The sequence below is a fragment of the Protopterus annectens genome, chromosome 15.part0 (genome assembly GCF_019279795.1).
Source record: "Protopterus annectens isolate FY-2018-M chromosome 15.part0, PAN1.0, whole genome shotgun sequence".
NCBI classification, from domain to species: Eukaryota; Metazoa; Chordata; order Ceratodontiformes; family Protopteridae; genus Protopterus; species Protopterus annectens.
This window is the reverse complement of record NC_056749.1, coordinates 761231563-761257034: the sequence shown is the minus strand read 5'-3', so window position 1 is coordinate 761257034 and position 25472 is coordinate 761231563.

The window sequence follows — 25472 nt, the reverse complement described above, 5'->3', positions numbered from 1 at the left end:
TAGCATAATTAGTGATGTATTTATGTTGCCAACAGTAGTTGAAAAGGAAATGTTGCAGATAAATTTTCATTTATATGGATTTCTAGATTAAAATCAGTAAAAAGAGGGATTTTTTATGTAAATCAAGAGGAAGAAGGGTTAGGGTTAATTTACCCAGTGATATATGCTGCTTCATTAAATGTATACAAAATGTTAAAGTGGATAAATGAAAAAGATGAGAGATTACTAGTAAAATTATATAAATATAAGTATAATAAATTTGGGGGATGGTAAAAAGAATAAAGAAGAAAAAGAGTATATAAATGAAGAAATAAAACATAACCAAGGAAAAACATATTGGGGAAAATAAAAATTGATGATACAGAAAAAGAAAAAGAAAAGTATGGCATAAAAATGTCATGATAAAACATTACTATCTAAATCTGTAGGAAAATCTAACAGATGAAAAAAATTAAAGCTATAAAAATAAGATGTAATCATCAAAAAATAAAATGTCAAGATTTTTTGTGGAGACTGGTAATAAATAAATTACCAGTGAAAGAATATATGCCCTATAAAAAGAAAAGTAATAGAATATGCTTACATTGTCAAGAAGAAACTAATGAACGTGTGTTTTGAAATGTAAAAGAGTAAAAAAGCTATGTAAAGCAGATTTTTTTGAAAGAAATAAAAGAAGTGGATAAAATAAACATGGATATTATTACATATGGATATTATAAGAATAGAAGGAAAGAATATGTTAAAAGAATAGATAAAAAGTTATTTTATGTCATATGGGTTATATGGAATGAAAGAGTAAATGAAATTATGTTTAATGGTAAATGGAGTTTAGCAACAATATTAAGTAAAATCAGCTGGTTAAAGAAAAAGAAGTGGGGGTCTCATATGGATGAACATTTAGTATGATTGCAAGGAAAATTGTGTATATGTGTAAACATATTTGTATATCTATATATGTGTACATTTGTAAATATTTGTGAATAAGTTGTAAATAAGAGAGTTATTTTTTTGTATATAAATAAAGGAACCCTACTTTTTTTGATAGGTGCCATGGAATCTTTTACATCCACCTGAGCTACCACCAACTCAAGCAGATGGGGACTTGGATTAACATCTCATCTGAAGGACAGCACACTGCAGAATGCAGCACCCCTTATGCTGTATTGCAGTGTCAGAAATTGACATATCTGGTGTAGGAAAAGAACCCACAGGCTTCTGCACTAAAAACAAGTATGCTAACTGCTGTGCTACTGACACAGTTAGGCTGACTGATTAGTAATTTCATTTTAATATTCTCTAGATTTTAACTATATAGTTTTTTTTGTAATAATATACTTCATTTATTAGTAGACCTCTAATCTGTTCCTTTGAAGCTGCCCACTGAAGAAATGGTTTAATATCAGAATTTGTCAGATTATTGAATACATCATCAAGTAAATGAATGATTTCCTCTTTCACTTTTCCTTTTCATGGAGACCAGGGTTAAGTATCCAAATAAGTCTGCACAAAAACTTTGACTGCAAAAATTAAGAATTAAGGAGACTTTGGAATGATCTGAGAAATATCTGGGGTCTGTAATATGATCTATAGCAGCTTTAATGAGTTTGTCTGATTTTTAAAATAAAGTCAGTTCTTGACCAGGAACTGAAGCATGGTGAAAAGTAGGTGAATTTATGTTATTAGTATCTTTACTATCTACTATAGAATATACCTGATTGAAATCAGTTCATTAATCCAAAATGGCTAAAGAGAAATTTATATAACAAACATTATATTTACCGATACTATTGTTACAAAGGTCCATGACTGCATTCTGGTCACCACCAATATAATAATGATCTTTAAAGGATTTAAGTAAACTATGTATTTGGCTAAATTATATTTGAGATGCACAGGTTACATACAAGTTAAACAACAAAATTGGTTTGTCCAGAAAGGTGGTCTGACAACTAATTAAACACCAATAGCCACAAGATTGGCCTTGGCATCAACAATTATACCTTAAAATTAATTCTGGATTAAAACTGCAATGCTGGCACATTTTCCAGAATCCCCCCAGACACTTTAAATAGTAACCAATTCTTGTTAATACCATCTCTTGGTTTAGTGTCAATGAGTTTTTTGCATGAAAATACAATGAGCTTGAGACTTAAAAAAAGAAAAAAGATAGTTTTCTTTTGTTAGGCGGTTGTAACCCTTTCACATTTCAGGATTCAAAAATCTATTCATTTGACAGAAGGAACAGACCATTAGTCAGAAGTAAAACATTCCTAGAAAGGCATGAATGAAAATGTTACTATGTTTATATAGTTGAGTCTAGAATTAATAATAAAGATATTAACTAAGGCTATAATCTGTAAAGTATTTAATTACATAAAGTGAAAAGAGGGACATTATGAAGGAAATGGATTCACTGGATGTCCACATCCCGACCCCACCCCCAGCCCAGAAAACCACAGTGGAAAACTTCTCAAAAGCAAACTTCTCACTTCTCAAAACCGAAGTGGAATCCTTCAAGGCCCCAGAGCCAGTGGAAACTACGGCCCAAACTGCAGAATCCTATATAAACGCATTCTATGGACATCTCCAGGAATGCATGGATCATGCTATTCCAAACAAAACCAAAACCCAAACATCCACAGGCAGGCGTCCAGTCTGGTGGACCCCAGCCATAAATAAACTGTACAACAGAAGGAGGAAGATACTACATGATAGAGCAAAATCCCTAATAGGGAAGGCATCTCTGATCAGTACTAGCAAAAAATTACGATCCCTTATAAAATCCTCCAAGACCAGCTTCTAGAGAAAAATTGCTCAGGACACTAAAGACAATCATAAGGCTTTTTTCAGTTATGTTAGGAACCTGGGATGCAACTCCCAGACTTGTTCTGAGTTGATTCTAAACGACAAAAAATACAGTGAACCCACAGACATCGCCAATATCCTGGCAGACAGGTTCAGTGCAAACTTCTCAACCCCCTCCCCCCCCAAAAAAAGAGCAAGTATCTATCCCGGCAGAGGGCTGCCTCCCAAACATCTCTGATGCTCAGGTGAAGGCTGCCCTCTCCAAAGCAAAAAACACTGCTTCCATGGGACCAGATGGCATCCCGGGTTGCGTCCTACATGAACTCCAAGGAGAACTAATCCCTCAAATAAAACAGCTGTACAATCTCAGCCTCACTACAGGATATGTGCCCACAGAATGGCGTACAGCAACAGTGGTCCCACTCCACAAAGGTGGAGCCTCTACGGACCCTGGAAACTATCGCCCCATAAGCCTGACTAGCTTAGTCTGCAAGGTTATGCAGAGAATCATCATGGAGCTTATAAACAAAGACATTGGGGACCTACAGACACTAGATCCTACCCAGTTCGGCTTCGTCAAGGGCAGATCCTGCCTTTTGAACCTGATTGACTTCTTTGAAACAGTCACCAAAGCCATAGATGAAGGGAAGATAGTCCACACAGCCTATCTGGACCTAGCAAAGGCATTTGACACAATACCCCACTCGGGCATCATAGATAAGCTATCCAGCTTAAATATAAACCCCTATGTCACAAGATGGGTCACAAACTGGCTCAAAGACAGAACCCACAGAGTGAGAGTTGCTGGAGCCATGTCAGACTCGAAACCGGTCACAAGTGGCATCCCACAAGGTTCTGTCCTGGGACCGCTCTTGTTTGGTATATACTTTTCCGAGGTACAGGCCAACGTGGGAGGACTATGGCCCACCAAGTTCGCAGACGACTGCAAACTAGGCGCCATAATAAACTCTCCAGCTGACACAAACATCCTTCAAAAAGGTCTCACAGAGACGGATAACTGGTGCCAGAGCCATGGTCTAAAGCTAAATGGCAAAAAGTGTATAGTCATACCCTTTGGCAAAAACAATGTGCCCACAAATTACCACATAGGCGATAACCCATTAAGTACAGAGAAAGAAATTAGGGATCTGGGGACCCAAGTTGATAGCAATCTCTCCTTTGACAATCACATTGCCAAAGTGATTAGAAAGACCTTTTACATAGCCCACCTCATCATGAAAGGATTCACCTCTAGATCAAGAGAGGTAATCGTGCCCCTTTATTCATCCCTCATCAGGCCCATCATAGAATACAATGCCCCTTTTGGGATGTACCTTACCCGACACCTGCAGCAATTAGAAAGACCCCAAAAGTACCTCACCAAGAGGATCAAGGGACTCAAACAGATGCCATATGCTGCTCGGTTAAAAAAACTCCAGCTCTACTCAGTTGCATACCGCTTACTTCGAGGCGATCTATGCCTGACATATAAAGATATGTCCAATCCAGAATTAATGGACATGCTCTACCTCAGTAAATCTAAATCCTTTAGAGCCACACACACTGAAATAAATAGAACTTGCTGGAGGGACAGATTCATAACCCAGAGGCTCCCTTCGCTCTGGAATAGAATTCCAATTCATGTTAGGCAGAGCACCTCACTGAATCTCTTCAAGAAGAATCTTGATTAGTGGATGGGGAATCGTAGGTTTGTCCCGGGGATTACTTCTGTGTCACTATTAGACAGAGGCACAGCAAACTAAACCTTAAAAAGGGCAAAGTATACTCAAATCAAGGGGTGGTGTAAGCCAAACAAAATTGGGCTATGCTTATAATTGCCCCAGGGCAGATAGCCTAGTATGAACCTATGAACCTAATACATACTCCTCTTAGCTGACTACTGGGCCTACGTCTAACTTCCACTTTAAAGGAGCAGAAATTAAAAAGGAAGCCTGGAGTAATCAATTAGAACAGCTTTGTGTAAAAATATACAAACACTCACAAAAGAAGAAATTGCATATTATTAAAGTCATTACAGATCAACTAACACTATACCTAACAATAACACTATCAGACATGCCAGTAACTACTGAATATTACAGCATTGCTCCTATAGAAAGATGTAACAGGAAAGGAAAGAAAATAGCATTTAAAACAAGTTTCAAATGTGCTAAGGCTCACAACTATGTACATAAATCAATGCCTATAGTTAAACAAAAGTAAAAACACTTAACAACCTTGTATTCAGTGCCCTAAATATAAGTTAATAATTACTAGATGAAAAAATAACAGCAAAACCAACCATACATAATAAGAGAGACAATATGCCTGTTACATAGAAAGCATTAATATGTAACAAATGATTGGTAAAAACAAATGAGCCAGACCTGCCAATATATTTCCAGTCCCAGTGGATCATAAAGTTATAATTTAAGGTTAAAATGCAGAGAGTCATAACTGCTGATATTTAATGAGATAGATAAAAAAGATTCCACTGGAATATGTCAAGGGTGTATAACAGGTATTATACAATAAATGCTAATTACTAGTCAAAAATGGGTATGCTAATTGGACAGCCCAACCAGTATGCCCATTGTAAATCAAGCATATACCAACAGAAAAAAGTCTGGCCGCTGAAGTACCATTGCGGGCCCAGACTTTCTATTGGCATATGCTGTGGAACAGAGTAAAATATAAGAAAAATCAGGTTTGTTCTGCAAAAATAAGCAAACAGAAACCTTCCTAATTTCCTTATATATTTGCTGCATCCCTCATAAATTTCTATTTTTAATAGTTAAAAAAAACAGCAATGGAGATTGTATTTTCTCCATTGATTCTCCTGCACTAATGTATTGTACAAGCATGGGAACGTAAGTTCCATATGCATGTCCAGTATATATAGGGAAGAAAACATGGAAGAAGACTGAAATACCCTTATACAAATACATTATTTAAGAAAGGTAAGCAAATTATTTCTTAAATAATGTAATTGTTTAAAAGCAATAATACATTCCTGTTTGTGGGTTTTTCAGGATTTACTCATTGATGGCTTTGTTTAATCAATTGGGCTTTTCCCTTGTGATCAAACCTCACCAACCATGGGTAAATCCTGATATACCCACACACAGTTGTGCATTACTGCTTAAGTGTGCATATACCACTATGAAAGCCTCCACCTCTATGCAAAAATGGCTCAGCTTCCATTAAGAAAGAGTGGAAGTAACATATACTAAACAGTGCTTGCAACTAAGTCCATATAAAACCATCAAAAAGCACAAATAGTGACAGTTACATTTATATGGAAATAGAATAAACTGTCCAAACAGTATCCAGAAGCAAAGGTCATTCCTATTCAGATACACTTGTAATAGGTGACTCCATAGTCAGACACAATGACGTCCCGCTCACCAGACTGAACAAGGAAAAGGTTACAGTAAGCTGCCTGTCAGGCACTAGAATCCACCACATAACACAAGCACTCACTTCACTCCAAAGCAAGTACAAATATGACTCAGTCATTGTCCATGCTGGTGTGAATGACCTGAGACGTACCTCCCTGGACTATATGAAAAGAGACATAGAGGAGTTCTCTGATTATGTAGCCCAGGCCGGTATGACCCTGACCCTGAGCAGCATGTTACCCTCACCAAGAATGATGCCACAGTACAAAGACAAAATGATCAGCTTTAACAATTGGCTTAATTACTGGTGTCATTCTAGAGGGATCCAACGTTTGTTTGCTTGGGATGACATGCTTGACAAGCCACGCTGCTTCACAAGGGATGGCTTGCACCTGTCACCCCTGGGCTTCTGGATATTGGCCAAGGCTCTTGCCACCCCCATAGTGCCTTTTTTAGGCAAGGCTCAAAAGACAAACCAACCTCCCTAGAAAACACAAGTGAAAAAAAACTAAGGGTAATGCTGCTCAATGCCAGAAGTCTAAACCTCAAGATGCACGCTCTCGAAGCCCTCTTCAGTATGGAGAACATCGATGTCTGTGCAGTGACTGAAACCTGGTTCAAGGCTCCTGAGAGCACCCCAGCACTACCAGGTTTTACGTCATATCATGCTTTCCGGCCCCAAAACTTGGACCGAACCACAAAAGGAGGGGGAGTATCCATATTCATCAAAGATACCCACACCTCCAGGTTAGTGGCAACGCACGAAGCATCGGAGACCATCCAGGTGCAACTAACCATAGGCAAAACTGCCCTACAGGTTGTAGCATGCTACAGACCACCCTCTCAAACTCAGGAACCCCACTCAGCCTTCCTGAAGACACTAGAGAGTATGAATGTCTCACCAAATACCATCATATTGGGAGACTTCAACTACCCAAACATAGACTGGGAACATTACTCAAGCCCCAACACCCTAGCCCAAAGGTTCCTAGAATTCATAAACTCAAATGCGACAGAACAACTAGTCACCACTCTCACAAGAGGAGATAATATACTAGACCTGATCATCACAAACATGGGGACAAAATGCTCCACACCGGAAGTATACCCCTCATTGGTGAGATCAGACCATAAATTAATCTCACTGGAAATCCACATCCCTCCTCCACCCCCTGCACAAAAGACCACAGTGAAGAACTTCTCAAAAGCTGACTTCACACTTCTTAAGACTGAAGTGGTATCCTTCAAGGCCCCTGGGCCAGTGGAAACCACAACCCACACTGCTGAATCCTTTATAAATGTCTTCTACGGGCACCTTCAAGAATGCATGGATCATGCAATCCCTAATAAAACCAAACCCATTCCCCCAAAGGCAGGCGCCCTGTCTGGTGGACCCCAGCCATTAACAAACTTTACAACAGGAGGAGGAAGCTACTACATGACAGAGCAAAATCCCTAAAAGGGAAGGCATCTCTGATCAGTACTAGCAAAAAACTACGATCACGCATAAAATCATTCAAGGCCAACTTTGAGAGAAAAATCGCAAAAGGCACAAAAGACAATCACAAGGCCTTCTTTAGCTATGTTAGAAACCTGGGTGGAAACTCCCAGATATGCTCAGAGTTAGTCCAAAATGACACAAAATACACTCAACCCACAGACATTGCCAACATTCTGGCAGACAGGTTCAGTGCAAATTTCTCCACCACCCCCCCCCCAAAAGGAGAAATATCTATCCCAGCAGAGTGTAGCCTCCCTAACATCTCAGATGCCCAGGTGAGAGCCGCCCTCTCCAAAGCTAAAAACACAGCATCAATGGGACCGGACGGTGTCCCGAGCTCCGTGCTACATGAACTCCAAGAGGAACTAAATCCGCACATAAGGCTGCTGTTTAATCTTAGCCTTACTACAGGATACGTACCCAAAGAGTGGCGTACAGCAACAGTGGTCCCACTCCACAAAGGTGGTGCTTCTACGGACCCTGGAAATTACCGCCCCATAAGCTTAACGAGCCTGGTCTGTAAAGCTATGGAAAGGATCATTATGGAACTCATAAACAAAGACATTGGGGACCTACAGACATTGGATCCTACCCAATTTGGCTTTGTCAAGGGCAGATCCTGCCTTTTGAACTTGGTTGACTTTTTTGAAACAGTCACTAGGGCCATTGATGAGGGTAAGGCAGTTCACACAGCCTACCTTGACCTTGCAAAGGCCTTCGACACAATACCCCACTCGGGCATCATAGACAGACTCACCAGCTTAAATGTAAACCCATATGTCACAAGATGGGTTGCAAACTGGCTCAAGGACAGAACCCACAAGGTCAGAATTGCTGGAGTCATGTCAGACTCTAAGCCAGTTGCAAGCGGTGTCCCACAGGGCTCAGTCCTGGGACCCCTCTTATTCGGGATTTATTTTTCCGAGGTGCAAGCAAACATAAGAGGATTGTGGCTGACAAAGTTCGCAGATGACTGCAAACTGGGTGCCATAATTGATACTCCAGCGGACACAAGCATCCTTCAGAGAGGCCTCATAGAAACGGATAATTGGTGCCAGAGCCATGGCCTTAAACTGAACGCCAAAAAATGTATAGTCATACCCTTTGGGAAAAACAAAGTACCCACAAATTACCACATAGGTGGTAATCCATTAAGTACGGAAGAGGTAATCAGGGACCTAGGGACCCAAGTTGACAGTAACCTCTCATTTGACACTCACATTGCCAAGGTGGTTAGGAAGACCTTCTATATTACCCAACTTATCATGAAGGGATTCACATCCAGATCAAGAGAGGTCATTGTGCCCCTGTACTCTTCACTTATCAGGCCCATGATTGAGTACAATGCCCCATTTGGGATGTATCTTACCCGACACCTGCAGCAGTTGGAAAGACCCCAAAAGTTCCTCACCAAGAGGATAAAGGGTCTCAAACATATGTCATATGCTGCCCGGCTGAAGAAACTCCAGCTCTATTCAGTCGCATACCGCCTACTCAGAGGTGATCTATGCCTGACGTACAAGGCCATGTCCAATCCGGAATTAATGGACATGCTCCACCTCAGAAAATTCAAATCCATCAGAGCCACGAGAGCAAGAGATTTGAACCTCAACACAGAAATAAATAGGACGTGCTGGAGGGACAGATTCATAACCCAGAGGCTCCCTACACTCTGGAACAGAATCCCAGTCCACGTTAGGCAGAGCCCCTCACTAGCTCTCTTCAAGAGAAATCTTGACTTGTGGATGGGAGATCGTAGGTTTACCCCGGGGGTCATCTCTGTGTCACTACTAGACAGAGGCACAGTAAACTAAACCCTAAATGGGCGTAGTATTCTCATCCCAAGGGGTGGCGAAAGCCACACACACTCTGGCTAGGCTTATAAATGCCCTAGGGCAGATAGCCTAGTATGAACCTATGAACCTATCTGTAACATCAGTGCTGTCATCCAAAGCTATGGAGTAAAACTTGAAAGTTTCACACTGAGATTCCAAAGTATGCCTTGCGATCGTCTGGTATGATAGACTTATTTTAGAAAAATCTGATTTTTTTTCAGGGCAAAGTATGTCTGCTACACTTTCAAGGCATTCTTTAATAAATTCACCATCGGCAAATGGCCTGGATTTTTTAGCAATTAAATTTGCTACAACATAACTTGCCTTCAGTAGAGAATCCGGCTGAGCAGCTAATTTTCGAAACAGCTGTTGTTGGAACGTAAGATTTTTTTAAAAATCTAATATTTTCTGTCTACGGCACACTCCTCGCAATTCACTTAATTTGGGGTGCATTTGAGTATAATGCCTTTTCAAATTGTAGTCCTTGAAAATGAATACCACTTCTCTGCGTATTAAGCAAAGCGCTTTATTGTTAGATTCAACAAAGAAGTACTCGTCAGTCCATTTTTCCTGAAAGACTCTCCTTTATCTGTTATTTTTCTTTTCATACCCATTTTGTTCTGGCAGGATGCAGAAGCCATGCTGAAAAGTAAAAAAAAAGGAGTAACTACTATTAACTACTTTATTCCTAGTTATATTTATAAATTTTTAAAACAGTGGCTACAAATTTACATTAAAAAAATAAGGAAATAAAAATTAAAACTAGCCGTAATTGTACTTTTATTCCCTGGCATGGTTAAAATATTGATATATTGGCTACTTCTAAGACATATCCCTAAGTGCTTATCCACATGCTGTTTCAAAGGCTGATACAAATGAGTGGGTGAGGAACAAAACTGAAGGCTTTTCTTCTGTCATTCTGCATCAGCATGTACAGCAGGTGTCTCCTGCCCACCAGAAGGAATGCTGAGCCAGAGAGTACTGTACTAAAACTATGCATTTCAAATGATATAACAGTCTATCAAAAGCAGTGCTCAAAGTAAACTTTAACCCTCTGTTGAGTACGTGTAAATATGTTTCACCATATTACCAGATATATTCCATACAATAAAGTCAGCATTAAACATACACTGAGCTACAAACTGCTTTACCTTTAACTGAACAGTAAACTCATTTACCTCTTACACTGTAAACATGAGTAGCATCACCATTAACTCTCCCTTTCATACTTGTTATCCTTTGTTACTGCCCAGATTTCCTCACTCATATTCTAACCTCACGCTTTGCTGCAGTGGTTTCCAGCTGTTGTTAAAACTAGTCCAGTTTTACAGCGCCTTCCATTGCACTTTTAATGAGAAGTTTCTAAGTATCATTACAATCATCTGTAATTTCGGCATTAAAGAAACCATTTCTAGACAATAAAATGGAACTCTGAAGCAAACCTTAACACGGTTATAAATAGGACGTGCTGGAGGGACAGATTCATCACCCAGAGTCTCCCTATGCTGTGGAACAAAATCCCGGTACATGTGAGGCAGAGCACCTCGCTGGCTTTGTTCAAGAGAAATCTTGACCAATGGATGGGAGATCGCAGGTTTACCCCAGGGATCACCTCAGTGTCACTGCTAGACAGAGGCACGGCAAAATAATGGGCATAGTATCCTTCAAACTTAAGGGGTGGTGAAAGCCACACAACTTTGGGCTAGGCTTATAAATGCCCTAGGGCAGATAGCCTAGTATGAACCTATGAACCTATGAACTATTTCCAAACTCACACTCTACTTTCCTATCAACTAAATTATAACTATTCTTAAAAGATAGGCTATGGATGGAATCACAGCCCCCGTCTCTGCTTTATTTATAATAAATGTGACAGGCTGGATACAAGTGGTATAACTACGATGTAAGAAGTTCTATGAAGTCACAAAAATGTGTGTGTTCACAGTAATGTACACTCTGAGCCCTAGTTGCATGAGTCACCTTTTTATACAATGCACAAAGGTTAACACTATTTAAATATGTATATGCTTATAAATATTATCTGAAAGTCTGCTCTAAAATGAGTGATATTTAAATTTGCAAACTACAGCAACAGAATCCCTGATGAATCACAATGCAGTTGGCATTTATTTCATATCAGGCTGTCAGTCTCTAGGCAAGAATTCAACCATCTGCAATAAATCCTTTAATGCACACCACAGAAAAACAAATAACCTTTCATCATGTAATAGTGTGATACTAAAGCAATCAGAAGTAAGGGATAGAATTGACATATAGCAAAGAAACAGAAAATGCAGATCACCCACAATAAATTTAGACTTTTTGAATGTATAATTCCAGATGTAACATATTTGAGTGACCGTAATATATTCATAATGGAATAGTGTTACAGACTGGTCATAATCGGGCTGATGTTTTGACAATTGCTCAGAAACCTGAGCACAGATTGAACTCAAATTATTTTTTCTATTTTTATCTGCAAGTCAGACTTTCAGCTCTATAATGTTCATTTCCAATGCATTTGAAACCTATACATTATGCAAAGGGAAGTTTTTGTTGCTGTTCTTGATTGTGAGACAAATATCTTGTATTTTTCCTATCACATTAGCATGGCAAAAGAACCACGAAATTAAATCTTCAAACAGTCACAACTAATGTGACTCTGCCTGAAGGAACGTGTTGCATATATGTCACTTATACGTTCAGCAGCATGGCTGAACCTTGCTCAGAGGTAGCTGTTATGATAGCGGATGCATGGCTATTTTCAAAGAGATAAGTGGGTAGCTGAGAGTGAACAAAATGTTGGCATCATGCCCCCTCTCCTTTCATGCTTCCAGGGAATATGTTAACCATCTTTGCCCACTCTTTATAATTCTTATGATGAGAACTTGTGGTTCCCTGCAAAGCTTTTATTCTGTTACTAGCCTTGCACAAGTGGGATCTCCAAAAAGATCTCTAGTTCTCTCAGCATGGCCTGACCAAATGTACAGAAAAATAATACATTTTTGTTTTCTGTTGCCAGTGCTTCTACCCTGTGTACCCAGGATTCACACACTTTCCTTACTGTCTTTTTACACAGGCTGCCTACTTTTATAAAACTAATGTAGTTATACCTAGGCCTCTTTCTGTTTTGGATGTGGCCAGTAGCTCACTATCCATTATTTAATCTCCTTGGGTTTTATTACACAGGTGCATTTTTATGCACAATGTTTATTGCAAAAAAACAAATGAACATTCAGTGTCAATAAAAGAAAATTGTAGCACACACAGATAAAATACTATAATTTCCTGTGTAAATTTATTTAAACAATTGTTAAATACTAAATTTCTCAACCTGGCTAACAGATATTTTCCCCATACATTAATTTTAATGATTGTCACATAACAACATTATCAAATAGATAAATAATTACTTGTTGTTAACAGCATGAATTAAAAAGAGACCCCCAAAAATATGCGTACTTTCTGAGTTCCATTCCTTTCCCTATCCTCATTAATCTGTTTTCATAAAGCCCCACATCTTGGCCAATCCTGTGCCATGCATTTTTCCAGTTTTTAAGTACTATAACTATAACAAAAGTCAACAGCACTGCTTTTCTTGCAGTGTCGTGTCTGTTCTTCCAAACATGGTAGTATGGAAGGTAAAACCTAGGAACCAAAATTTTGTATCTGAAGCAACAGAAAAAAATGCCCTTTTACCACGATTACTGCATCCATGGTTTGACTCAAATAATATCTACTTAAAACTAAATTGCAGAAAACAGCCAAGACATACTTGCTGACAATGTGAAAACATAGTCAAACAGTGCCCCATAGTGCAAAATGGTAGGAAAAATAGGACGACTCTGGTATATTATCTTCTACTTTTCTGCATGGAAAATAAGATGCCACACATTTGGCAATTCCTCTAACTGACTGACAAGTTTATTTTCATTTTGCTATCACGTCTTTTTGTTAAGGAAGGTTTGTAAACAAAGTGCATAGCACATCACTACCTAGTAGAGACACTGATCACTGTGGCATAAGCGGCACTGCAGTGAGTTTAAGGGACGGGGCTGGCCCTTTTCTGTCATTTCTCTGTTTCTTTAGGGCTGTGTTATGTTAATTTTGTTAATTTGATAGGGTAGATCTTCCCTAAAATGTTACTTCACAGACACACCACACACAGACACACACACACACACAAGCACATTTTTTCTGCATCCTTATTCAGCACACACCTATATATATATGCTGGAATACTTGGGGCAGTGTTTAGGTGAAGTGTTTATGATGTGTGCAACACTTCATTGGAGGGAGGCCCTGCTTTCTCTTTCTGCATTTTTGCAAGGACTTTGCATGCTTGTCTTTTTAATAGGCTAAGTCAAATTCCATAATCTTTCATCACTCACAATATATTTTTCTTCTTCTTTATAAGTAGGCATCACAGCAATACACATTAGAATAGGCAGGACCCTTCCCATGGTTCACTGATCTTATGATATAAATGAGTTTGCAGTGGGAGGCTGGTCACTAATGCCTTTTCCTTCTTTTACAAGAACTCTCCATGCCACTTTCTAGTGACTATCATCTGTTTTCATAGAAAATGAATTAAATTATTTCTGAAAAGATCACATTCATGGCTCAGACAGAGGCAAATCTTTTTTTATGTGTGGCTTGCTTTTTCCTGTCTGTTTTCTGCCCTCAAAAAGCAGAAAATATGCTGCTTAAGAAAATTTGACCACAGATATGCAGCATTGTAAATCAGAAACTTTATGGTGCATGAATTGCATAACTGCATCAAATCATGCAGTAAAAAGGATAATTTAATCATGGTATTCCGTACTTATTTGATACTTACTGTGAACTGCATTTTCTAAAATACAAAGGGGCTGGTGCCACTAAAGGGTAGGGCTGGGGTTAAGAGGTCACCTGTCCCCCTTAAAACAGTAGTATACAGGTTGCAGATAAATGAATGATTTGAGATATTAGTTTGTGAGTTATTGTGAGCTACGACCGAGTGGTGGAGGCTATCTGGACTGGTTTAGCTGTTTTTGCATTTGTGATTTGAGATATGGTTACATCAGGAAGCATATGGAACGTGCATATACTATGCCACATTGAGTAATGTGTATGGTCCAGCATTCTTTACAATCATCCAGTGGCGGCTGGTAACTTCTAATCAAAGGGGGGCTGGAGGAGACAGCTGAATGGGTAGAGTCAATTTGGATGGGGTGTGGCCAACCCGAAAGGGGAAGAGCTATGCTCAAAAGCACAAAAACTGTAACTTTAATTAAATACGCTGCCCTGGGTGCCAAACTGTCATTATGAGAGTGCAATCACGACAAAATGAAGTGTAGAAGAAAAAAATATTTCAATGCATTGGCTGCATGACAGCTTACTTAATATTTAGATGGAAACAAAAAAGGTTGTGAGGCATGAAAAAAGAAATTACTTTTTAAATACATTACTGAAATGCCAGTCAAAATCAAGTATAAGAAAAACAAGCAGCACTCAACTCAAACCACTTCTCCTTGCACTGCAGTTCTAATTAGAATTTATATTCAGCTTTATTAAAGTACCAAGTAACATGCTGAAAGTAGCAATCTCTGTGATACCCCCACTTGTAAAAATGTTTCTTATCCAAAAAAGACCTGCTGCCTGAACAACTATCTACTTGTTTCATGGGAAAGCATGATCAAAGTAAAAAATGAAAAGCAAACAAGAAACAAACTCAAGATGCAGTGCTTAAAGTATTACTGCACAGGTTATGGACCACACATGATAGATTGGCATTCTGTTTAGTTTACAGGTAAAGCCTGCAAAAATGACTGCAAGTCACCAACAAATGTAATGAGCTTCTTAAAATAATGCAATCCTGTCCTTTATTACACATACTGTCATATGCGTTTCAATACCCAAGGCTTATACGTTATCTAGTTATGTAAGTATTCTCTGCATGGCAAAAACAGAAAGGCTTTCAATGTTGCCAGTTCTTTAACAGTATGCTTATTAAAGCTTACTTGCATCTTACAATCTCAGGCAAGCTTACCTGATGGTCATTAAAGCATTGCTACTTAAACACAGACCAACAGGCACTTTCTGAATAATAATAAGCATAAATCAACAGTATAAGAATATGACAGAAATCAGAATATTCTGCAAAATCAAGGACAGATGAAAAGCCACTGTAGTACTTGTGTCTACCTTGAATGGGGGATATTCTGCACATTTACACTGCATAACTGCTCCTTGCCTTGCTTGGACACATCCAGAGTCACTACATGGGGGAGTGGGGTGCAACAAGTATGTCACAATTTGAAATGTCTCTGGCTGACTGTGATGGCCCTGGCACATTTGTCATACCTCTCAGCCTCAGAGCAAGACATCTGGACAAAGCCATACATAGAAGTGGGACAAAGGCCCAAAAATAAGGACAATTTTTCAATACTGTTCTTATAAACTTAGAAAGATAATAGAATAGTAGGTCTTGCATTAGTATGAATTTTCTGAAAGGTATGAAATCTGAAACTCAAATGTCTGTCATTTTCTAACTTCAGCCTTTAATGATTTGCCACTAATGTTCAAAATAAACCCACAATTTTATGAAAAATGGACCAAAAATGTGATGCAAAAATATAAAACAGCCACACAATACAGCTAGTAACCTGTCAAAGAAGAGACACATTTTTAATATTAGTACTGATAATTTGAGCAGCTGACAAAATAAAAGAATATACATGCATTTCTGAAATAAAAGTAATCTATAACTCTGATTATTACAGTTATTTATTAATTGTAAACCCTCTACGTTTTCTTCCAAAATTGCCATTTTGCAGAGGGATTATTAGGGGAAGAGCATCATTTTGAGCCAAAATCAGAGACAGTTGAGAGGTTTGGATATGCCTACTTCTATAAAGCAATTTATTTGCACGTACCTCTCAACCTGTTAATTCAGGAAATCTGGAAAAGGCCAAATATATTGGAGGAACATATAAACAGTACTAAAAATTGCTTTTGTAGAAACTGAGACAGTTGATAAAATATAGCAGGTCTTGCTTTAGCATGCATTTTTCTGAAGGTTATGAAGTCAAACTCAGTGTCTGTCATTATTTAGTGACTTAATTCCTAAATGATTTGCCAGAAAACCACACATTTTATGAGGAACAAACCAAAAATAAGAAGCAGAAATCTATTCAGTCTGTCAAAATCTGGACAGTTGAGAGGTATAGTTCAGCCGGAGCTGTCTTTGAGTTTGCTGCCCTTCCCCCTCACAAAATCACGGTCGAATGGAGCCTCTCCCTGCAGCCATTCCAATGAACCATTACTTGGCTATTTCACCCAATTCACCATAAACACTAATGTGCATACTGCTTTACTTTTACGATGATTTGGACTTCATTTGAAAGTTTTATTTTGCATTTTACAGCACAAACACTAAGACATCTGCTAAACAAAGCAATGCAGTCTCACAATGAAAACAGACTTAGCATTAAAACTTCTCTGCCCTTGAAACTCACATTCATTGAAACAGCATTAAAACCCACATTCAAAGAAAACACAGTTTGCCAGTGGCAGATAAAGATTAACTTTGGGCTGTTTTCAAATCATAGGCCCCTTGCACACGAAACATACACGTGCTCTTTGATACACCTTCCTAATTGTATTAAATTATATTCCTTGTACAATATAGTACAGTTGTTAGAGGGCGTTTTAAATTTATTGTTTTGAACATTTTTTCCAGTAAACAATGAAACAAAATGCATGCACCAATAATGACAAAACTGCCCAATTCAGAACATTTTTCCAGCAAACAATGAAACAAAATACATGCATCAATAATGACAAAACTGCCCAATTCAGAACATTTCCATCATAAAAGTCTACTCAAATGTCTACAGTCCACCAGTATCAATAAATATGCACAATCTCTGAAGTAGTAAAAGTCATCTACATAATTCCACATTAAAGAAATCTGCAACTAATGAAGAGGTTGCTTCTAGCAAACAACTTTATATTTCATTGTTTCATCTACAAATAAAGTGCCTTTTGCCCTTGAGGAATAACTTGTCTATGTTGCATTAAAAAAATGATAAGCTAGTAATATTGCAATAGGGAATGGATGGCAAACTGATAACAGGTTCATAGTTACTAGGTATCTTTACCAAAAAGCACTGTAGCATCCACCCCCTTTATAACATAGCATAGTATCAGCAATGCAGCTACTTACTGTGGGAGTAGAACCCACAGCCTTCTGCATCAAAAGTACACTACCGCGTGTGCTATTAACAATACAATTGGACTCGGCATAAGCAGCACTAAACTTTTGTTCCCCTGCAGCTCTCAGATTCTTGTAAAATCTACTTGACACTCAGCTGTATCTCTGAAATTTCCAGCACAATAAATCTGGAAAAAGCCAAAATTTATTGGGGGGGGGGGGACAAAAGCCCAAAAACCAGGGACACATTTTAAACATTGCTTGTATAATGTTGGAAAGTTGCTAGAACAAAATGCTGTGCTACTACCATACATTTTACTGCCAAGTATTGAACTCAGGACCATGTGCAAAACAGTCAGAGCAGCATACCACTATGCCAACTCATCTGTTTTTTGAAAGAAAAGAAGACTGAAGTTTAAATGTCTACCATTTAGTGAATTCAGTTCTCACCACAGCTTTCAACCTCTTAGCACAAAACACCTATACAAAGCCAATAATGGGGGAATACAGCCCCCAAACATATTCAGTGAATTCAGTTCTCACCATAGCTCTCAACTCTTTAGCAAAAAACATTGAAACAAAGCCAGTAATGAGGGAATACAGCCCCCAAACATATTCAGTGAATTCAGTTCTCACCATAGCTCTCAACCTTATCACAAAAAACCTAGACGAAGCTAATAATGGGGGAATACAGTCCCAAAAATAGGGACAAATTTCAAATACTCATGTTATAAACTTAGAAAATTGCTAGAATAAAAGGTTTTGTGTTACCATGAACTTTCTGAAGAATACGAAGTCTGAAATTCAAATGCCTGTTATTTTATTTATTTAACATTTGTTAACCAGGAAAGTCTGACTTGGAACAAAAGCCAATTTTCAGCAGCGGCCCAGGAAGAAACATTTGAGACATATATCTTTGTACGATGAGAAAACATGCAGCCTCCACACAGAAGGCACCCCAGCCAAGAATCAAACTAGAGAACCTGCAGCTGCCAGGCAACAATGCTACCAGTTCACCACTGCACTACTGATTGATTGTGTAAGGTAACAAAAATACAGAAACCACAAATTTTATGAGGAACAGAACAGAGCAAATATGAGGCAAAAATCTGCACATTTTTTTACAAATGGTGGTAAGTAGGGAATTCAGGTTCTTGCCACCTGCAACCAAGGTGCAGGGTTCAAGCCTGAGGTATTCTATACCCACCACCATGTGTTCTCTCTAGCCACCCTTATACAGCAATTGGGGCATTTCACATGCAATGTGGCTCACTTCCTAGTATAACTGAAAAGATGTGGTAGGTAGGATGACCCTTAAGATGCAGAAAAAAAGGTGCAGAGTTGTACTGAAATGACACCAGCCATACCAAGAGCACAAAATGTCTGAAATGTAGTGTAATTTTTAAAAAACTACATGCACGAAGTGTCAGAACAAAGTTAGCTGCTAGAATAAACAGCTTTAGGGCAATTAAATACAAGGAATTTTGTTTATCCAAGCAACTCTTCCCCATGACTTTCATTGAATATGGGCCAGTAAATTCATTGTTATTATAATCTCTTCAATGAAGGATGAACAAACTGGATGTGTAGCTTATGCCACAGTATTTGAATGTGATGCATTTAACGAATTATGCTGCTGTACTGAGCATGTATTTTTTTTTACTAAATACATTTCCAGCAAAGGACATCTACCATTTAAGCGTTCTATGTCAATTCAGACTTAGTTTTGCAGGTATAACTTTTTACATTCTTTAGATACTGAAGAAAAAGGTTTAGTATGTATGCGACAGTTGAAGGATTACCTAACTGACCAAGTCACAGCCTTTGTAGTGGTATGTCATACTCTAATTACTTGTCCTCTACCATATCAAGGAAATGTTAGTGGTGGTAGTCAGTTATTTTCTGACCTGCCTGCTTAATGCAATTTGGAAATGTGTGAGGAAGAGAAGCACTCATACCATATCTGCAGCTTATTCTGTCAATTTTAGCAAATGCAGGTGGTTTAATTTTCTGCATGGCAGTATATTCTATCTGCACATTTAGCAAGTAAAGTTGGACAGCTGAGGTCAGCAGATTAAGGTTCTAATATTTTGCACATTTTTTGCTCACTAACGAAAAAGTCTTTTAAGTTGTAAGGGAAATATAGTTGTGTGTGAAAAAAAAAAAAAAAAAAAACACTGCAGCACACTTATGAAGGTAAAACATACTATGAAAAAAAATTACTGAACAAACAATAGATTTCCAGACCCTTTTTACTGCAGGATACATAGTTTCCAATCAACTATCATTTGTTCAGTAAATGTTGTCTTAGTGCTTGTCTCCCTGTATCTAATGCAATTTATTTTATTACTTTTTTCATTTTTTGTTCAGTTTAAAAAGCATCATAAACTGGAGTTGCTTTTCCTAATTTAACTGACCCATTCATTCTGCTGAAAAAATACAAGAACATCTATACAGTTCTCTGTTTTCTTTTATTTAAAAAATAGAGAAAATTGTATGCATGACATGTTAAACTGCATTTTTTTAACTTACACTGTTTTCTGTTACATTGTTCATTGTAAATCCTTTCAGAACAGAATTCATGTGAAGTATCTGACTGTGTGATCCTTCACAATGTGGCTCTCAGTTCACAATTATGGCTCTGAGGTGGAAGGCTTATTTATTTACTGACAGAACCCATTAGGTGCAAATGTAATAGTTCAGAGTTAACATGATGTGAAGTTACAAAACTGACAATGGTATTATAACTTCAGCTGATTCCTGGCTAATAATATTCTCAAACTTCTTTAAAGTTAAATTATTAAGCTTAAGGCTATAAATACTTATGTACTGTTATTCACCTCCAAAATTTGTCTCTATAATGTAGTGATAACTGGGCCAAAGCCTCCTCTTGGAAGAAGACAGAGGAACTAATTCTGAATGGAACACCAACTCACTGCAGGACACACACAAGCACACAGATCAAGAAACAAACACACACACACACACACACACACACACACACACACACACACACACACACACACACATATACACACACACACACACATACATCTCCCGATCATACACCCCTACCTGTCTCACGGCCAGGCGATCCGATCCTGCAGCTCCTTGGGCTGGCGTGCAACAAATCCATCCTGCAGCTTCTCTGTCCTCCATGCTGGCATGATCCTGTAGCCTGTGCATACTCTCCCGCAAGATGTGAGGAGGCTGGAGCCTCCTGCTATTGGTCCAGACTGCATCGCTCGCAGTCTGGACACGGTCTGGTTTGTGTGGTCGTCACCGCACAGATCTCTGGGTTGGAAGGGAGGAGTTTACTTCCTTCCCTATCCGGACTGCATGACTGAGCAGTCTGGAGCTCAGGAATGTCTGAGCATGTGTGCTTGGTGTTCTGGTCTGCCTAACACAGCAGCCAGGAACTAAGCATGCATGCGTGCAGTCCAAGAGATTTTTTATTATTTTCATTTTTAGTTCTACGGGGACTGCGGGGACTGGGGACTTTATTTCACAGGTGGGAGGGCTGCAGTCCCGCAGTCCTATAGCACGAGCCACCCCTGCAATCATCAAAACAATTTTGCCTACACTTTTTTTAACTTTTTACACAGCTTATGTTCTTTTCTTCACTCAGCTCTTTTTGTTTACCTGACTACTTCAGGCCTTCAAGATGATTATGTCACTGCTTCCATTATGTGTGTAGTTCATAAATCTCAAGGCTGTGTGTGTGTGTGTGTGTGTGTGTGTGTGTGTGTGAGAGAGAGAGAAATAGACAGACAGAGAACTGGATTTCTTTATTGTGCACCCCATATGCAAACCCCTAGTTTTCACAGTCATGTGAATCATTTACTTTGGCCTCAGTCAGTATCATATGTAAGGCTGCAACATTTTGAGGGTGCTAAAACCTGCTAACCATATTCTACCCACAGCCTCTTTAATGATGTTGCATTACTTGTTTTTTTTATTTTGTTCGGAAATACTTTTAAAAAATGAGCATAATCATTTTGGATCCCAAATAGTTATATTTATTTTGTAATAGGGTACACTCAATGGGACATACAAATGCATATTTTTATGGATATGAGCACTGGACCATATTGAGCAGCGTGACAGGTGTAGGAGCCTAATGCTTACTAATGCAAACGTATCTTTGATCAACATTATCTTCAAACTGACTCTTTCATAATATTGTTTGTAAAAGAGATTTCAATCTCCCTTACCCCTATTAAGGTGTTACAATATCATTTACAAAAAGGGAAAATTATTTTTAAATTTTAAACAGATCAGTGGTAAATACTACTCAAAGTAAATTGCTGTTATACTTACAATTTAAACTAGAAAATAAATTAATTACATGGCACTGCCACTTTCTGTTTCGTGAACAAGTTGTGGAATGGTGAGGCAGCAGTGGGTAGCAGATACAGTACCAGTAGCCTACGGTTTCTTATTTATTTTGAGATTGTCAAGCAGTCCAGAGTACTTAGCAATTGTCATTTTATCTATAACAAGATGACGTGGGAAGCTGAAATACTTGAATCAGGGTTATTATTCATGTAAGCATGTATTGTGGAAATAAGCCTATGACTACTTCCACCACTCCTTCTCGTCAGAAAAATTGTAAACAGAAACACTGCAAATAGTATTCCACAGATGTATCAGCCACTCATTGTTTAAAATAAAACAATAAATTTAATGAAGAACTGACATACAAACAAACAGAACTGGGATTGAGCATCTATCCTCTATTTAAGACATCAGTTTTTTTGCTCGTTTACAAGCCTATGACTACTGTCTGCTGAGGTCTATTTTAGGTCTTATTTCTGAGCAGACTTCTTTTGTACTGTTCACTCTTCCAGTTTTGATATTAAAACGATTTTCATAAATTAACATCCATGTTTGTTCTATTCTCATAATTTTAGTGTTCAACTTGCTGCAATAGTTACCTTCAACAAATCTATTTACATGATTTGGTAGCTATGAAAGAAGAACCCTAACATACCACTCAAGTGTACCTCATCATGAGGAACGTTCCTTATTCTGAGTTTTAAAAGGCCCATGCTCCTTGTACTTCCATAGAAAGGGGCTGTTACCCATTGAGCTAAAAATGATTTTAGAAAGGTATAGCCATTAAAGTGGTCTCATTACAACAAGAGGTTCTCGGCTGGAGTACCTTCTGTGCGGATTCTGCATGTCGTCCCTGCGGTCGTGTGGGTTTCCACCAGGTGATCTGGTTTCCTTCCACATTCCAAAGAGCTACAAAAGGGGCACTAGGTGGAATGAGCAGGGCCAGCCATCCAGTGGTGTAAACCTTGCCTCGAGATGATTGTCATTGTTGAAGTGACAAATGGGAAAAGGGAGTTAGTATAAATAACACATTCACCATGTGAACGTCAGGCTGAAGACATAAGTAAGCCATTAGCTGATTTTACCCATTTAATGCACATTTTGAGACGTGATTAACAATTTATTAGTTAGCTTCACATAATGAGATATAATGTTAAACATTTTTGAGGGGGAATGCTGAGAGCTGTGCCCAAAAATGCAAAACATTCAGCGTTCAGTGGTATAACTTTACTCCTTTCCCTGCACTATTGTCATGCGTTAAATAGGCATTTGTGCATGTATGACACCTTCAGTGATTATGCAGGATGGACTTTGTTAACAAAATGCAAAATTGTTTTTTGCTATCTTGCAATAACCTCTTCCTTTTTCTAAACGCGATTAATAATCTAAAAATAAAGGCATATGTGTGAGACTTTGCACGCACGTTGGGGGTAATGTATCCATCAAGTTCACTCTGTGAGAATCACACTGCAAACATATGTTAATGCACCACTATAGAGATGCAGAATTCATCATGTTTCCTAAACATAATGCGACAGACATTATAAACTGTGATTGTTTGTTGACTGCAGCTTGGATACCAGAAAAAGGGGTCACTAGCTGTGAGCGCTGCGTGCTGCAAGTGTGCGATCACTGTGTCTAAGAAAGACATGTTGACAAAAGTTTGTTGTCAAATGTCACATTGGAAGAGTACAACATGCACGGCATGTGCAGTTGTGTAAAATGAACTTGTAAATATCCAATCATGTATTGTTCGTTTTGCTACTAATTTTAAAATGTGTCTCTCCTTGCTACTTCTTTATAGGTGCTTTACAAACCAAAAGGTAAGGCCAGGGAAAGTAGTAAGGGACAATAACATTTGGTGTGTGTGTGTGTATTCATACATGACAGAGATATATAGAGTAACTTTGTCCAGAGTTCTTATACAACTGCTTTGTATGACTTGTGAGATCTTTTTTTTTCTTTTTCTAATCTAAGGGCATTGTTTAATGTTCAAATGGGAAAGGAAAATAATTGCATTTTTTTGCAGAATATAACACATCACATACTTTTAAGATCCGTTCAACACAGCAGGAGAATGTTGAAACGCATCTCTCTCTGTCTCTCTCTCTCTCTCTCTCTCTTTTTGATATACAGGTGAAAACATGAGATTACTTACTACGTACAAAGGTACTTGCAAGGAATACAGCATGAAGACATACACGTGAAATACATTTACAGGGAAAGCTTGGGTTTTCACTTTTTGCATTAAAAGTTGTGACTGATTTAAACGTGTCACAATACAAGGTGTGGAAGTTAAAATGGACACAACTTTCAAATGTATGATAGGTTTAAAAGGGTCTTTACAGGACAGTAAAAACTGATGACAGTTGGTTGTCAGACTCAAGGGATATATTATCAAAAGAAATAATTGAGTGTGACCATTCAACCAAAAGGACTTTATCTTCTTATGAAAGCTTCTGCTTCATTTTTATCTTGATATAATTCTGCCACATAGTAGGTGGTCTTTTGGGGTTGCAGAATCTGTCACAACTGAACAAACATACATGTCTGCAGCAGCCCTGTGTTGACTGCACCAGTTTTAAGAAAACTAAAGAATGCATCTTTATTGCTGACTTCCACTGTTTCCTTTCTATGCATATAGTTGTACATTATCCATGTAAATTACAGCATGTGAATTAAGTTTACCTTCACTTAAGCAACAAAGTTGAAAAGTACCTAGTCTGTATTGTGGTCACGCACAGGGTGAAGGCAAAAAGATGCCTAATTGCTAACAGACACACACAATCACACACTCTTCTTCTACTTTCACGCACAAACACACTTTGCTTTCATGCATGCACTCACTCACTCACTCACTCACTCACTCACTCACTCACTCACTCACTCACTCACACTTACCTATTACTGCAGTTAGGTGCTGTCCCTTAGAAATCCAAACGATAGCAAATCCGTATCCCGTACAACTCTCTCAGCACTAAGACACACACACGTTCCTTCTTCGGCGCAAAATAACACAGCGGCGGGAACACAAGCAAAAATACAATCCGCTAAAGGTTCTTTAGCACATGCGCACACCAACATTTGTCACGGGTGCAAAAAGCAAATGGGAAAAAAAGTGTTTAAGCACATGCATATACTAAACCTGCAGGTAAAAGTCGCAGTCCGCATAGAAGAGCTCTAAGGGCCGCGGGTTGGACACTACTGCTTTAAAGTATGCATTTTCTAGTTGTAATTTCTTGCATTTAAGCAACTGGGTATCAAAATCATTTAACTTACTCTCCAGGGTTTGCTGTGTTTGTTTCTGTTCAAACGAAAATGAAAACTGTGCTTCAAGGCATTCATTTAATATTGGTATATTCCCATTAGTATGGTGTACAACTCCCTCTCTTCCA